This window comes from Mobula hypostoma, chromosome 17 (genome assembly GCF_963921235.1).
Source record: "Mobula hypostoma chromosome 17, sMobHyp1.1, whole genome shotgun sequence".
In the NCBI taxonomy this organism is placed as follows: Eukaryota; Metazoa; Chordata; class Chondrichthyes; order Myliobatiformes; family Myliobatidae; genus Mobula; species Mobula hypostoma.
This window is the reverse complement of record NC_086113.1, coordinates 11654247-11664679: the sequence shown is the minus strand read 5'-3', so window position 1 is coordinate 11664679 and position 10433 is coordinate 11654247.

Here is a 10433-nt window from a genome sequence, read left to right as displayed (position 1 = left end):
TGGTGAGGCGACCAGAACTGATTCTCTGTGTTCTGATGCAAGAGTGTCATGTGCACATGCACAGAGATACCGTGGGTTGGCACAGTAGCAAGTGTTATGCTATTAGGGTTGTATGGGGTGTCCATGGAGGAGAACCACCTCTGGTCAAGGTGCTTGTTGTGCCCTTTCTGGGATAGCTCACTGAACCTTGGTCCTCACTAGTCTCTCAGCTCTCACCTGTGGCTACAAGTAGCTGTCTGCATGCAACAGCAGCCACACCCCAGCGCACCATTTTGATAGGCAGGCCAGACCAGGTGAGGGTAGCCGGTGGCCTCATTCCCCAGCGAGACAGGGACATACCAAGTTAGGCCTGGCAGATGAGATCTACAGTGAGATCCAGTGGCCGGGAAGGCAGCTCTGCAATGCTCCAGGGAGAGCGAAGGCACAGAAGATGTTTTGGTCCTCCAGACCGACTGAGGGAGACCCCAGTCTGTGACGCTTGCTCATACCACTGGACCCGGACTTCGAGAGAGTGGAACTTCCCCAGGGCAATGGCTTTTCCACTTTAAAAACTCTGCCCCACAGGTCTCCTGTCATCAGCGGACACGATGGACAACCACCACGACAACACCAGCGACCCGAGTTCATTTTCTGCTGTCTTTAAGGAGTTTGTACGTTCTTTGTGTAACCACATGGGTTTTCTCTGGGTGCTCCAGCTTCGCACAGGAAAGATGTCAATAAAATTGAAAGAGTGCAGAGAAAATTTACAAGGACATTGCTGGGACTTGGGGACCTGAGTTATAGGGAAAGGCTGAACAGGGGAGGATTTCATTCCTTGGAGTGTAGGAGAATGAGGGGAGATTTGGTGGAGGTATACAGAATTAGATAGGGTGGTGGGGTGGAGATATGTCTCGACCAATGGAGGTGTAAGGTGCTCCTTCTCTCTGCTAGCCTGCAGGTTACCCTTGGGCAAGGTGTATCACCTGCTTAGTGCTCCCACCCCCCCCCCCACGGATCAGGGTCACGTGAAGCCTTGGGAGCAGGTGGTGGATGGTCATACGAGCAGCTGGTGCATATCACAAGTCCTGCTGACGCCAGGCAGACAATCCCTGAAGATTATTGATAATTGCTGGGGTCACTCATCTTATAAAGACACTACCCAGAAGAAGGCAATGGCAAACCGACTTCTATGGAAAAAAAACTGTCTGAGACCCATACTTCAGCCGGAGTCATTGTAGAGCAGTCAGCTGAACCAGCCTGTCCCTCGCTTCGGGCCCTGATATCCTGACCCTTTCAATCCAGCTCGGTGCCTAAATTGATGTCCAAACATCGGGCTCAATAGCCTCGAGTTGCTCTGAGGCCTGGACCCCGCCACATCGATTTCGCCTGTACTCGATCTTTCCGATTCAGCCCGGTGCCCAAATCTTCGCCAAACATCAGGTTCAGTCACCTCAGTATGCTCTAGGACCTGGACCTTGCCTCCTCGATTCAGCCTGTACCTGAATTCTTAATCCTATCACCCCTACTTGTAGACCCCAGTCAGTCTGGATTGGAAACAACATCTCCTCCACGATCTCTCTCAGCACAGGTGCACCACAAGGCTGTGTGCTTAGCCCCCTGCTCTGCTCGCTTAATACTTCTGACTGTGAGGCTAAGTACAGCTCCGTGCCATACTCACGTTTGCTGACAGCACCGCTTTGTAGGCCAAATCAAAGGTGGTGGTGAATCAGCATGTAGGTGAGAGACTGAAAATCTGGCTGAGAGGTGCCATGACAACAACATCTTACTCAATGTCAACAAGACCCAAGGAGCTGATTATTGACTTCAGAGGGAAACCAGAAGTCCATGAGCCAGTCCTCATTGGAGGATCAGAGGTTGAGAGGGTCAGTAACTTTAAATTCCTCGGTGTTATTATCTTGGAGGTCCTGTCTTGAGCCCAGTATGTGAGTGCAATTACAAAGGAAACATGGCAGTGCCTCTACTTCCTTAGGAGTTTGTGGAGATTTGGAATGACATCTATAACTTTGACAAACTTCTATAGGTGTGTGGTGGAGAGTATATTGATTGGCCGCATCATGGCCTGGTATGGAAACACCAATGCTCTTGAAGGGAAAATTGTACAAAAAGTTGTGGATACGGCCCAGCCCATCACGGGTAAAACCCTCCCAACCACTGAACACATCAACATGAAATGCTGTCACAAGAAGGCAGCATCCATAATCTGGGACCCCCACCACCCAGGACATGCTCTCTTCTTGCTGCTGCCATCAGGAAGAAGGTACAGGACCCACGCCACCAGATTCAGGAACAGTTATTACCCCTCAACCATCAGGCTCTTGAACCGGTGGGGATAACTTCACTCACCTTCACTTGCCCTATCATTGACTTGTTCCCACAGCCAATAGACTCACTTTCAATGACTCTTCATCTCAAGTTCTCATTATTTATTTATTATTATCATTTCTTCTTTTTCTGTTTGCAGTTTGTTGTCTTCTGTACTCTGCTGGACGGCCTATTTGGGTGGTCTTTCATTGATTCTGTTATGGTTATTATTCTATAGATTTATTGAGTATGGCTACTAGAAAATGAATCTCAGGGTTGTATATGGTGTAATATATGTACTTTGGTAATAAATTGACTTTGAACTTTGAACTTTGTATTGGGGCATAGGCCATCGACAGCAGCCCACCAGAGTCCTCAGTCCAAGGCCAAAGGTTAATCAACCCCGTCCTCTGCAGCTTCTGCTTTCACCACACGACTTCATATACCTTCTAGGCAAAGATCTTTCCTCTCCCAGGGACGAGGTCCTTGGAGATTCTGCTGGTGTTTCTGTAGCTCTGAGTTTTACAGGGATGGGGTTGCTAGCCCATGTGCAACCCTTCTCCTTTCTCAGCTGGGTTTGAGATTGTCCATAGTGGAGTTAATTCGATTTAATAATTATTTTGAGTTGTCCATCAGATACTAAAATATTTGAGCACATTCTTGACCATGGGATCACTAGTTCAGTAATACATGTTATAGTCACAAGATAATCTGTAGATGCTGGAAATCCTGAGCAACACACACACAAAATGCTGGAGGAATTCAGCAGGTCAGGCAGCATTTATGGAGAGGAATAAAAAGAACTGACATTTCAGGCTGAAGGGTCATGGCTTGAAATGTTGACTGTTTATTCCTCTCCATAGGTGCTACCTGAACTGCTGAGTTCCTCCAGCATTTTATGCATCTTATACTGTTGTACATCTATCGGACAATGTTGCATCAACTTGATTTGGACTTTTGCAAGAATAAAAGATTTGGAGTTTCTGCCATGGGCACATGAATGAGACCAAACTTGTGTTGGGAGGCCACTGATAAAGTTTCTAAAGAAAGCCCTATGAAATCCCTTAGCAGAACTTTAAATAGTCACTCTGTCCACTACCCAACCCAACCTGCAAACTGCCTTTTTCAAAAGGTCCCTACTGGAAAGTGCTATAGGGCTATTAAAACCAAACTTCACACCATTTTAAAAGTTTCTTCCCCAGTTAATCTGATCAACCATTGTCTTAGTTAGCCCCCCCCCCCATCTATTACCTCAGTCACTGCACTGCACTGGAAACACTTTAAATCACTGCTTATAATGTATTTACCTTGTAAGTACATGCTGGTGTTTATGTATTCATGTACTTCTTATTCTGATAACGTACTTTATCCTCTAACTTACTTTGATATAATTCTTTATAATTGTTGAACATTGTTTTTTGTTTTATGTCACACCCTGACCAACACACTACACCAAATTCCTAATACATGTAAATGTATTTGGTGAATAAAGTTGATCTTTGAACTTGCAATGTAATTTATTTGATGAGTCAGTGCAATTGAACATTGTAATAGAACATAATCAATTAGTGCTTTGCAGTAAGAAGCATTTCTTGTTAATTTTCAGATTCAGAATCAGAGTCATTTACTTATCACGTACATCAAAGCATCCAGTGAAGTGCTTCATCTGCGTTAACATCTAACTAAACCTACGGATGTGCTGCAGGCAATCCACAAGTATTGCCACACATTCCGGAGCCAACACAACATGCCCACAATCTCTAGCGTGTTAACTATTCTCTCAGTATTGCTGAAGATGGGACTAGCTCCAACGTTAACACTCAACTTCACTTGCCCCATCACTGAACTGGACTCACTTTTAAGGACTCTTCATCTCATGTTCTCAATACTTATTACTTACTTATTTATTAATACTGTTATTTTTTTTTCTCTTTCTTTTTGTATTTGCAGAGTTTGTTTCTTTTTGCACATTGGTTGTTGTCCATTCTGTTGGGTGCAGTCTTTCATTGATTCTATTGGGTTTCTTGTACTTACTGTGATTGCCTGCAAGAAAACAAATTCTCCGGGTTGTATATGGTGACATATATGTACTTTGATAATAAATTTACTCTAAACTTTGAACTTCGAATTTTAAATATTTTTCATTATAATATCTAGTTCCTGCCTGTGGCCATCAAACTTTACAACTCCTCCCTTGGAGGGTCAGATACCCTGAGCCAATAGACTGGTCCTGGACTTATTTCCCGGCATAATTTACATATTACTATTTAACTATTTATGGTTTTATTACTATTTAATTATTTATGGTGCAACTGTAACGAAAACCAATTTCTCCCGGGATCAATAAAGTATGACTATGACTATGACTAGTTCTTGACCTGCGAAGTAACCAAATTTAAATCACTGAAGACAAATCCTAAACATCTTTTAGCTTTATTGATGTCCACTGAACATGCTTCAAGCTCAACTTCATTCTTTTTCAACTATTCACATATCTACAGCTAAATGTCTACCTCTGGGACCAAGGTGCAAAACACAGTACATATATCACATACAGTACATAAAATAATATTAACAGATAATAAAAATATACTGTTGATGTATAAGATCACAGTGGGGGTTCACCTTTTTTATAGCTCCTTGAGGAAGGGACTCCTGCTATGCTGTAGGGTCACAAGTTCCAAAGCTCAGTGAGTTGGCAGGGTATACAGGTTAGAGGGGAACTGTCATGAACCCTGCGGGCTTCTGTGTCAAGCCGTAGTGTTGAGCTTCGAGGTTTCTTGAGCAACTGCATTTGTTAATTGTTGTCGTAACTAGAGTTGCTAAGCCCTTGTGCTTTCTGTTTAATTGTGTCAAGTTTATGTTGGTTGGCATGGGTTTTCTGCATACTGTGATTATTTAAAGCAGACTCCTGATTAGCGCTGATCGCGGGGTCCTTGTTTTGAGAATGATTTGTCTCGTGGTGTTGCTCGATCAAGCCATGGATGTTCTGTTGGAATTCCTATGTATTAATGTGTGTTTCCGTCTCTACACGAGAGTCTGTCATTCATCTATACCTGGGTTTAGCCGTTGCCGCCGTAGACCATGAAAGGAATGTGCTGCATGGATCTTGGTCATGGTAATCAGTGGAGCAGGCACAAAGTTTATATCCTGTGGTGGTTTCATTCACTTCATGGTCAGAAGCTATTTTGTCTTTGAAAAGCATAGCCGAATTTATTAAGGATTTATAATTTGGAATTTCATGTGGCTTCAGTAAACTTTATTTGACATATATATTTACATGTACATAGGAACTTGCTATAATATGTTGGAACACCATGCAACAAAAGGGTGTCAACATTCAGCAATTATGCAGAATAAAGAATTATATAAAAATTAGAAGTACAGATAGGGAATAAAATCTGCATAAATACATAAATATCCGTGTGTATTTACAATGTATGATAGCCATGGAAAATTAACTCCCTTCATTTATTAATGCTACTCTTTGAGTAGTATTAGTTTCCCGACTCGAGTGAATGGATTTCATAAACTCAGCGGTCTCTTGTTTTTAGGTGCACTTGCTTGTTAATGCAAAATTTTAATCAGCGATTCATGAGGCAGCAACTCAATACATAAAAGCAAGCAGACATGGTCAAGATGTTGTTCAGGTCAAACATCAGAATGGGGGAAGAAATGTGATCCAAGTGATTGTCGGTGTCAGATGGAGTGGTTTGTGTATCTCAGAAACTGCTGATCTCCTGGAATTTTCATGCACAACAGTCTCTAGAGTTTACACAGAACAGAGTGAAAAACAAAAAAAGAATTCCCGTAAGCAGCAGTTCTGTGGGCAAAAGCAACGCTCAAGAGAGAGCGTGGAAGAAAATGGCAAGACTGGTTCAAAATGACAGGATGGCAACAGTAACTCAAATAACCACATGTTAAAACAATGGTGTGTAGAAGAGCAATCTTTGAAGTCAAACCTTGAAGTGGATGAGTTATAGCAGCAGATCACACAGATACACTCAATGGTCACTTTATTAAATACCGGAGGTAGCTAATACAGTGGTCACTGAGTTATTCCCAAAGGCCAAGAGCTCTGAAAAGAGCTTCCAAAATCATTCATGAATGGACTTCTTTGCTTTTTTTCCTTGCATACATCATCTTCTATCTGTTTACTTTTGGTCAAGTTAATCTTCATTGCAATGAGCCATTATTTAACTCTATGAATTTCAATTGCTTTAAACTACGGAAAGTGCAGTAATTATTCCAAACTAGTTTTTAGTAAAGGCTCCCCATTCTGCACGTCCGCTACCACAGAGATACGATACAAAGAATGATTTAAATCGATTCGGCGGGCCTGATCCGCTGATAGCATATTTTGACCTGTTCTCATCAAAATTATTTTTTTCTCTTTTTTTGCAGCTGTAGAGTGAATTTTGAGCTCGGCCACCCCGCTTTCTACATTTCAGTCTCGATGCGTTGTGAGCCAAGTCCAATTTACATGAATTCACCTCAACCCAGGGGAAGACACTATGTTTGAATGCCGAGGCCATTTCCGATGCGGTCGTCTGCCTACCTGAACAGGGAGTTTTCAGTGAATTGAGGGATGATTTACCTGACACCGCTCTGATTCGCACAGTAGTTAGCCGAATCCCCAGATAATATCACATTCGGCTCGGGCGACATGAGAAAGTGACAGGGTTGCAGTCTGCAAGATAAGAACTCCTCCCTTTGAAAGACATGAAACCCTATTCAATTTCCACCCAGCCTCTGCACTGAGGTGACGCTAATTAATTAGATCTTTGTATGCACATGTAAAACATCAAACGGTAAACAGGGATCGCCTTGCTCCTCAGGTAATTGCGGCTCCACTGTTGTCTGTAATTTGGATTCGATAAAATGTCGACTTCAGTAATATAATGAAAATTAAGGCACCCAGGAACTTAATGCCTCTAGGAAATTAATACATTATTGTTCCTGAAAATGATCTACAACCGTACAGAACTAAAATGGAACAGTGCAACTGTTCCTCTATTTTAAAAGCGCATGTAAAGCTACCGTTAAAAACTATAAAGAAAATTGGATTTTAAAAAAAATAAAGTGAGTACTTTGGTTCTGTAGGCTGGGAAATGTTTGCTGTCGTGCAAGAATTTCTGATATTTGAATCCTATTAGGGACAAAATTCATTTGAAAGTAGAGCCACTAGGTGGCGCACCTGGTAGCAGTAATGTTGCTTCACTTTGGGACGGGACAAGGCGATTCCTCCCCATAGGACCTACAGTACTGTGACCTGTGAAAAGGCACCTCCTGTTGCCTTGCGCTGCTCCACCCTCCTGCTGTCACAGAAAACTGATGGTGGACGGTAATAAGAAGAGAAAATATAGATTGAAGCATTGTGCTTGTGGAATTCCGCTTATTGATTCATGTTTCAAAATGCAGTGACACGCTCCCATTTTCAGACCATTAAGTAGGAAATGAGTAATGGTGCATCGTAGGTCACGAGTGTGGGTTTAGACAAAATTGACCCATGGCCTGGAAATAAAAAAGTCATCGTGAATTTTGTACATTACGGTCAGTAAGCAGATCCAAATAGTGGCTTGTAAGCGACTTGGATAATAATGTCATCATAGCGGTACAGTTTTAAATTATGTATTATGTCAAGTTATGAACTCTTTCCATAATGTTGGAACCTTTTGAAAAGTCTGCATAAACACAAGTTTGGAAAATCATTTGGGAAATGTAGTTCGTGTTGAGCAAAAAGAAATAATTTTACAAGTAGAAGAGGGCAGTGTGGCAGCAGCACGGGGTGTCAAAGTTCAGAGTTCAGTTCCAACTTGTCTGGAAGGAGTTTGTACATTCTCCCCGTGACTGTGTGGGTATCCTCTGGGTGCTGCAGTTTCTTCCCACAGTCCAAAGGTGTACCGGTTAGTAGATTAAAATTGTTCATTGTAAATTGTCCTATGATCAGGCTACGGTTAAATAGGTGGGTTGCTAGTCTGTTCCATGCTATATCTCTGTATAAAACAAATAAATAAAACAAAGTAAATAAATACAAAACAAAACAGAACTCATGTGTTGACACAGAAACTAAAGAGATTAAAGATTTTTTAAAAGATTAGCTTTGTATGTGACATGTACATTGAAACATGCAGTGAAATGCATTGTTTTTGTCAATGACCTACACAGTCCAAATATGTGTTGAGGGGCAGCCGGCAAGTGTCACCTTGCACTCAGTGCCAACATAACGTGCCCACAACTTACTAACCCTAACCTAAATGTCTTTGGAATGTGGGAGGAAATTGGAGCACCTGGAGAAAACCCACATAGGGAGAACATACAAATTCCTTATAGACAGTTGGGGGAGGAATTGAACCCCGATTGCTGATCAGTGGAGCTGTAATGGTCTTACACTAACCATTATGGTACTGTATTGCCACACTATAGTCATAATTCATTGGTTGTATGCATTTTATTATATACAATGGATCTATTTTATAACACAATCACCATTAGTAGTTGCGATAGTCTGCAAGCTCACAAAATGGGGGGGGGGTTTAAATTTATTTATTTTAGTTTTTTGAGATACTGCACAGAACAAGTCCTTACAGTCCTTCAAGCCATGTTGCCAAGCAATCACCAAATTTAATCCTGGCCTAGTCATGGGACAGTTTACAATGACCAATTAACCTACCAAACGGTACGCCTTTGGACTGTGGGAGGAAACTGGGGCACTCGGTGGAAACCCATGCGGTCACAGGGAGAACGTACAAACTTCTTACAGGCAATGTTAGGAATTGAACCCTGGTCGCCTGTGCTGTAAAGCGTTGTGCTAACCGCTAAACTAGCATGCTGCCCCGTGTGGATGCTTTTTTAACTTCACTCGATCATTCAAAGCTCTCCATTAAGTACTGATATACAACTTCATGAATATTTGCTATACTTGTTGCATGGTGACAGAGTAAACCTTCTGAATATTCATATGACAGGAGTTGTCCTGTCTGTAACAAGATCACTAATTTCCAGATCTTTGCAGTTATGGAAAATCCTCCACATGACTTACGAGCAAAAAATGGAAATCAATATAGCACTTAGAAAAACCACTCCCTTTGTAATTTGGTGTTAAAATGCTTCTGGCACCAGATTACGGGCATGGCTTCATGTACTAATATACAAGTAATCTGCATGACAGCAGAGAGCAATTAGCAGGAACTAAAATACAGTAATTGTCCATTCTAGTCAAATTTTATGTGATTATATTGATTACATTTTGCAAATCAGATGCGATCTATACCTGAAGAAGAGCAAATCAGGAATAAATATTCCTGTGGTTGCTATTTTAACAAAACTGTAATTGTCTTCTTGTGTATATTTAATTAAATTTCAAACACATTTTAAACAGCTATGTTTATCATATTGTTGGAAATAAAAATACAGAGAAAATCTTCTCCAGGGCATTAATAATATAACGAACAGTGACCTGAGGGATCCTTACACGAAGATGAGAAATTTTGCAGAAACCTTCCATTTAATAGAGGCATTGTTATTGTCATAAATTTCTCCCTGAATGGATGGCTGCCCATATGGTTTGAAAACACAATAAAAGTACCTGTGTAAATGCTGATTACTTGAATGATTGAGATGCTGGAGACTGCTTTCCAAATAATATCTTTTCTTTGTTTGCCGTCTTAATGCAAAATCACTTTGAGCAAATAATTTCATTGTAACTACTAAATTCTCACATTGATACGGTATTTACACAGTTTAATTCAAATAATTGACTGTCTTTTTGAATGCCACTAGGTCATTTGAATTATCACTGGTAGGTGCTGATGTTATTTCTCCCTCATAATCCTAAAACACAGGAGTCGGGCTCTTCTTGTCAATCATTTCCTGTAAAACGTTGTTAGTCAGATTGACTTGCTTTTAACTAAAATTATCAACATGTTAAAGTTCATTTACAATTATTAGAGAGCTTTAATTTGCTGCTGTGCAAGATCCAAATGCAGGTTTTTAAAGTATTCTTTAAATTCTAAACTTAGTAATTTTTGTATTTGCTGTGATAATGCAGTATACAAACAAATGATTATTTAATTTCTGATTTCCTAAATGTGTTAGTAATTTTAGATTTATCCTTTACAAATTGTTTCCAA